This window comes from Aquila chrysaetos, chromosome 7 (assembly GCF_900496995.4).
Source record: "Aquila chrysaetos chrysaetos chromosome 7, bAquChr1.4, whole genome shotgun sequence".
NCBI lineage: Eukaryota > Metazoa > Chordata > Aves > Accipitriformes > Accipitridae > Aquila > Aquila chrysaetos.
This window is the reverse complement of record NC_044010.1, coordinates 45,574,677-45,582,497: the sequence shown is the minus strand read 5'-3', so window position 1 is coordinate 45,582,497 and position 7,821 is coordinate 45,574,677.

The following is a 7,821-nucleotide window of genomic DNA, read 5'->3' as shown; positions in this document are numbered from 1 at the left end:
CTGAGGAAATATGGCAAGAAAATGCTTCTAAAAGGAAGGTGATGAGGGGAGACAAAGCCCCCACCCTCCAGCCCGTCCTTGCTGTCCTGGCAGTTAAGACATACCACTTACTAACAGCTAGAGCTGCTGAAGGACCTTGGAATGTTCCTGGCCTTTACTACTACACTAATTGCTAAATTAAGGTTATCCAAACTTCTCTTTGTCTTTGGTGCAGCTCTAGAGGCACCTGACGTGCGGAGTAAGGCTATGATGGACTTACCTGCACCACGGTGAGGGCACAGCGAGTGGGGATCTGAGGATGGCACTGACCCTGCTCCAAAACGCCTACGTAGAGATAGCCCTAACTCTCAAAACGCTTTTCTGAGATGGACAGAGAGCATCCTTAATGAATGAAAGATGACATAATCAGAGAGTAATGAAGATCCTGTCAATACCGAGATAGCAAGGGGAGAAGAGAGAAGAGAAGAGAAGAGAAGAGAAGAGAAGAGAAGAGAAGAGAAGAGAAGAGAAGAGAAGAGAAGAGAAAAGAGAAGAGAAAAGAGAAGAGAAAAGAGAAAAGAGAAGAGAAAAGAGAAGAGAGAAGAGAAAAGAGAAGAGAAGAGAGGAGAAAAGAGAAGAGAAGAGAAGAGAAAAGCTTTAGGGGAAACAGGACAGCCCCTGGGAGGGAGGGAAGCAAACCCCACTCTTCCAAAGGAACAAAAGCTGTAATTAAAAGCATACAGAAAACAAAGCACAACAATTTGGAAACATGTTGAAGTCGAGGTGATATTGTCAATGAGGAAGAGATAAGCCACCTTTTGTTCTTTCACAATAGCTGTCAGAAAGCTACCTGGTGAATCAGCAAACAATTTTCATTATGAGAAAACCTGGGGAAAAAAAAGGTTCTGTACAAAAACCCGAGGAAAACTGGAACTAGTGAATGAAGGACTTCCATTCAAGCTGAAAATAACTAGATGTCAAAGCTAGCTAAAAATCTAGTGGTATGCATAATGCCAGGTACGATATTGATTTCCTGGAAAGAGAGGGTCAAGGACAGGTGACTCTTGTACTTTCAGAATAAATACCCTTTTCCATCCCACACTGCAATCACTGTAGCATCTCTGCATTTCCCATGAGTGCAAATACAATAATGCTATAGAGTGCATTTCTCTTTGCTGCTCAGAAGCACTTTTTTTGTTTGCTTTTTCATTTTTTTTAGGTGTAATAATTGTACATACATGTAATAGAAAATGAAAGATTGAGGTACTATTTAGAAAAATTGAGGCTCAGAAGTGACATTTTTAAATCCTAGGACCCATTTTTTTGATCATTCCTTTGCTGTAAATCCTAAAGACTTTGGCATCTTCTAGCACTATGTCTGTATTCTGCAGCCATGTAAATAGTCTCTGCTTTCTGGTTGACACTTTCACTAGAATTTTGCTTTGTGGCTCACCAAGGAAGACATTTTCAAGCAGGCAAAGCCAGTCCAACAGAAAGTTTCACAAAACCCCTTAGAAATTTAAAAAACAGAGCCAGAAGAGACTACCTACCCTCTGTCTTTTTTCCTGGCAAGATCTTGGATCTTTCATGGTTGTTAATTTGCTCTTTACAGTCCTCCAGTGGTGGAATGGTTAGCTGCCCTTTTCATCAGGAAACATTAACCCATGTCTATCCTAAATTTCCTCTGCTGCTGTTTAAGCTCACTGCTGCTTGTCCTAGCTCTGTTAGGGGTGGGAAAAAAAATTCCTTTTTGCTTTGATTCTATATCTTGATCATATAGCCAAAAATAATTATCAACTCTCTTTTCAGCCTTCTCCTTTTTGAAAAAAATAAACCCAAGCATCTCGTGTACAACATCCGCATCAAGTGCTCAATAAATTCTCCCAAGACAGCCCACAGGTTTACTGATGTATGCTGGATATCGGTCACACTCACTCCAGCCAAGATCTTCCCAGTGCTAAATAGAATAGGGAGATTATTCAGCCAACTATGTGGGTTTATTTATCTATCGTTTCCTGAGTCTGATGTTGTCGTTTCCCTGCAGGAGAGCAAAGCTCTTCGACTGCAGCGGGTAATCACTGCAAGTGTTCTAGTCCAAGGTGCACTGCATTGGGGTTATGCTCCTCGGGATCTCTGTGCTGGTATCAGAGCCAAAATCCAGCCAGAGCTTTCTCTGCACTAGAACTAGGGTCCTCTTCCAAGGCCACCAATTGCTCCTGTCAAACTGTATCATTCGCCTTGAATACAAATGCAAGTGACAGTATGATATTATGAACTCGTCCTATAATTGCTCCTATTAGTCCAAGAGTCTTGACCTCCTGGACTTCAGAGGGATGCTTGGATTTTTTTAAAAAACTATTTTTGCCATAATTACAATTTCACACTGTGGTCCTGGGTATGTTAGGCAGTCAGAGATGATCTTCAGGCTGTGGACTGACTTAGCAATGAGTGGTGTAGATGCTCTGAGGAGGTGAAGTCTTGAGAGGAGATTTCTTCAAGTGATTCTACCTTCCTACCTACACAACTCACATCTGAGCCCACCGTGGGAAGCAGGGATCCACCAGTACCTATTAAGGCTAAAATAAAGATGGAAACTGCAATATGAATAGTCCATGCTATCCATATTGGCAGATACGGCTCCTTCCAAGGAACTCCCTTTCACCTCCAGACTCAGTCCTTGCAATAAAGACCCAGTCGAATGGGTCCAGTTCTGGATTGCCTGGGAGGTCCTGAAACCACCACAGGAACAAACGGACGCTCTAAATATATGGGCAATGAGTTTAGCTGTAAGTAGCACAGGCATCAGTGGAGAGTCCTTTGTGCTTGTGAAGGTCATTTATCTTTCAGCAGTTACTATCCAAATGCGGTGATGGTGAGAATTCCCTTTCTAGGGAAGCACTTAAAAAAGGAGCCCTCAAAGAGCTCCACAGCGAGACTTTTCTGGTATAAAATGGCACGGAGCCACTCTAGCAACTGCGTTATTGAGAGTGGTAATGAGGTTTCTCTTTTATTTCATTCTGTAACTTTACACAAGGGTTACAGCACAGCAGAGCAGTATGGGAGCAAAATTATAAGCTTTTGTCAGGTCATCTCTCCTTTCCTATAATAACTCTGACAGGCTAAAGGCTGTCTGCAGCGTTTTGCCATGCCCTCTTTGGAAGGATGTTTGTCACTTCGCTCTCCCAATTCCAAAAGTTTCTCCTGTTACTCGATGCCTTGACCTGCATCTAGCGATGTTTCTTGTCATACAAATTGGCACACCCAGTTTAATCTGTCATTGCTGCCAAAGTGCCATTTTCATAGTTACTCCATTTGTTCACTTTCTAACGTGAAACAAATCGATCATTCAAAATATCATTCATGTTTATCATATTGTTTTCCCAACACATGCAGGTCATACAGATCAGCTGCAAAATGCTCTTCTGACACCAGCCTGCCATTTTTGCCCAAAGAAGTGTTACATAGACACACGTCTAGTAACACCTCTAGAGCAGGGAATGAGGAACTCTTCCCTTGTTACAGATAGAAAAGACCTTTTGTGGGCTACAGGCTAGCACATACTTCAGTGATGTGAGAATGGACATGCTGGGTAAGACCAAAAGCCCATTCAGCTCTTTCTGAATATGGCCCAGAAAAATCTGTAAGAAATGAGAAATATACTGCGAGAATTTTACACGATGTATTTTCTCAGCTTCCAGCAACCCCTGGTTTAGGGAAAATAGTAATAAATAGCAAATGTTCAGAAGACAGTAATAAGAAGGGGACCGGGAGAGACACACACAAACCAAAAGTAACATGGTGCGGGTCATTTGTAATGAAGGCATAGGCTGCATCCAGCCTTTGGGAAGATAGATAGGTTTTCACACTTGTAACAGACAGTGAAATCATACTTGAATAAAACAACTTAATAGGGAAATGTAGGCAGCTGAAGGGCAAATCCCTTTGACTGTTACTGTCTCCTCTGGCTGGCTACTACAGACCCGAGACAAGGACAGGAACTGTGGATTACCGGTAGCAAAGTTTCTTGAGGAAGGGCTGAGCTTTGTCGGATTTAGTGCATAAGAACAGACGCAATGAGAAATGAGTTTCTGTCGTCCGGTGGATGCACACGTGAAGGAAAGGGGGAGAAAGAGAAAGGGAGAAAAGTGAGGTTAGCAGTTGGCATGAATGAGCGTGACTCTACTGGCTTTGGCAGAGCTCTGGTGGAGTTCTCCTGAGTTCGCCTGCCTAGGTCACCCAGGGATGTAAGAAGCAGGGCTAGTGACTGAGGTTGTATAAAGAGATAAAATAACTATATGGATAATTGTACAGACTGATAGTTGTAACTGCTATTTTCTGACAAGGGAGGAGACCCGTGCATCTGTCAATTTGTTCAGGGGGGTTATCATCAACTATATATGAGGTCTGACCTTAGGATGTGGTCGGATGCTGGCTTCGGTGGAGCTCTGCCAAGAGTATTAAATGGCAAACGAACAGAAGCAGTCGTAAATTGAGGTTGGAGATTTTGTTCAGATTAGAGTGAATGATCCGAGCTGCTTTTCTGCAGCAGAAATCCTGACTGGCTTGCTTCTGAAATTCCCAGTACTTTGTGACCTGAGGGTGTCGAGACATATAACTGAAAGCAATGGGGCAGCGTATCATCTGAATTTGTCTGAATGTGAGGAAAAGTCTCAATCCAGGGTGAAACTCATTCATTCACAGGAATGTGTGTTGAATTCATTTGTTTTATTCTGTTCTTAATAGGCAAAGCTGCGATTTATTGATCAGAAAGGAGCATATCACCCTGTTACTCCTTGACATCCCGTAACTCCAGGACACTCAACTATTTCTGCATTAACAAGAACACATTGAAGAAATATTCCAAAACAAGACTTTTTGGATGATTTCCCAAAAGCTCCAAATACAATCATAATGTTCTTCGAGTTATGGTAAGCATTGATTTCACCTTAATTTTAAATGGGCATACTATCACAGTAAAACATTTTAACTTTACTTGTTCAATAGCAATATTTTTACAGAAAACTATCTAATTAGCTTGTGTGTTTTCCACTTTCTGCTTTAATGGTGATAAATGACATTTCATTCAGGCCAAAATTAACATCATCACAGAATTATGCTGAAGAAACCACTGTTTTAACTTTGAACTTAACTAATTTCTTCTCAATGAAGATGAAACATATTTCTGTCTGAGATACTGGATCATATCCTCAAGTAAAGTCACATGCATTGAGTTTAAGGGAGGAAAATACTAATGGCTTTAATGTTCCCATACTCAATTTGACAGGGGCAAATAACTCATTTTTTATGATAAAAGGTTGGGTTTAGGAGTAAATCTTTGTTTCTGAGTGATGATAAATGAAAGGCTGATGTGATGATCATACTTGATAGTGTTTGGGGAAAATGATGCATCTGTCTATTTGATGGATTCCCATTCTAGCCATAGCTGGCAATACAGAATCCTGGGAATACTGTTGCAATTTTTTTCCCAAAATCTTTCCCAGTAAACAGTTCTTCATTGTGAGAACAATATATCAAAATAATCAGGCATGTGTGAGAGTACATGTGTGTTTATATGTGTGTAGAAAGAGCAATTTTGGATTAAAAAAAAAAAAAAGGCAAATTACTAACAGACTATAAATCCTGTACTGGTTAAAATAGGCCTGCTGCATGCAAGACAGCAAAAAGTACTCACCAGACTGCCTTGAGAAGCATCTTGAAGCCAGAGTTTTCTGCATCCCTTGGTGGGGACAACGTTCTGCTGTGGCAGACCAAAAAGCCAATGAATGCGGTAAGTCATTCCAGTCACCCCAGGCTATTCATATTGATTTAAAATTTGAAATATTTTAACCTTTCCTTTCAGAATCAAGTAGGCTGTGGGTTATGGAAGATGGGGGAACTAGAAGTTAAAAGGATTTTGGCAAAAATAAGATTTGCGGAAGGATAGAACAGGTGAAGATTTTCAGACAAGCAAATCACTGTATGTTTTGATGAAAACTGTTTGCAGTGAAATCATGAACATTGGTAATTAAATTGTCACTTCTAGATTTCAGGATTAATAGTTGATGGAGATGAATGGGAAAAGTCACACCTCTCAGGTGTTTTGCTCCAGGCTTTTCAAGATTTCTTTCAAAACCACAAAAGTTAGCACCTACTTCCATGAGCAGCAGCGGTGATATAGCCTGGGTTTCCTCAGCTTTGCATCTGCAGTCCAATGCCCAAATATTTAATAGGGTCTGAGAGCAGAATGAGGCCTTGTGTGTTTGGAGGCAATTGGAGCCCTCCAAGCACATCTCTCTAGTTTGGCTCCTCTGCTACCCGGTCAGCGGGTGCTGCACACTGCAGCCTTTTCATCCAGGGGCTCATTTAGAGCATCTCTCTCCCTGAGCCAGCCACTGATTTTTGGGAAATTTCAGGGAAAAACACATCGTTTTTTTCTAGAGTTGTCCTTATGTTAAATTGGGATATTGTCCCAAGTCTAAAATTTGTTAGGGTCAAATAAATAGATATTTAATGTACTTAAATGCACACGAGAAACTTTGTTTTCTCAGAAAACAGGATAAATGACAAACCGGCTCTTCAGGTTTGCCATCAGTATGTGCACACGCCATTTGGCTCCAGCTGAGGGTTAGGGCTGTATCTGTTCCCTGCTGAAGGCTTTGACCCTCGGTGATAAACCCGTCACTGCCAGACAGGGCAGCCCTGCCTTGGGGACAGCGGGGTGCACGCCAGCTTTGTACCCTGCGATAGCACCTTTCCGAGCCTGGGGTACTTTTTGGAGTTTTGTGGGGGATTCAGGGTTGCAGAACTCCTTCTGCCTTGGTGCCCCTGCTGCTTAGTGCCTGTGTCCTGTTGTTTCAGTTTATTACTAACCTTTTGTTCCCCCCCCCCCCACCCCTTTTTCTATAAAACCTATGGAACAAATCAGCTAATTGGGAAAGAACTGATGACTGTGCTGACTCATACTCGCTGACAGTTCTGTTAACAAACTCGCTAATGGAGAACCGGTATTATTGCCAATGAGTCCACAAGGAACAAAATAACTCTGCTTGATATTCAGATCCGCAGCTAAACTAGCAGAAGTGGCAGTGGGGACAAAACAAGATACTTCTATTTGCAAATTGGCTCAACTGATGCAGAGTACTTATAGAGAAAGATGCCGTTTTAAAGCTGCTTCTTAGGCACTGGCAGAATTTAAGCAAAAAAATCTTCATACAGCTCACTGCAAAATCCTTTCACAAGCTAAGAGGGCATCACTGGGTCAGTGTAAACATCCATTACTTGAGCCTTCTCCACCTATTCAGTCACCGTGAAGAGGAGGTGACAATGACCTGTGTCTTGCCTTCTAGACCACAGAAGGGAAATTTCATCACTTTCAGATATGCATTCCCAAAGCAGGAATGAAGTAATGCGATATTCAGAGCAGCAACACTTAACATCGAAGCCTCGTTGAATTCACAGCTGCCGCGCTAGGTACCTGGTGTTACACGCACCAGGCAAGAGGGCTAGGTGCCACAGTGCATACTGCACAGCAGCTGGCACGCTGCGGCGAAAACTGCCTTTCCTCGTTAGCAGAAAAGGCGGAGGAACAGAGTTTTCTATGTTTTGTCCCTCAGGGCTAGGTTTAGAGTCGCCTCAGGTCAACCAGAAGGCGCCTGTTACCAACTGGGAGGCTGAATATTTGTATCCTCTTGCTTATATTTTTCTTTTTTAAAGACCGAGGTGGTGGCAGTCCTTCCTAGCAGTGGCTGGAGACCACCCTGAGCAGCAGTGGGCTGTTCGGCGTTCAGCCCCGCTGCTGGATCGCCGTCCCTCCTGGGTGGGAGAAGGGGAGGTCGGAAAGGG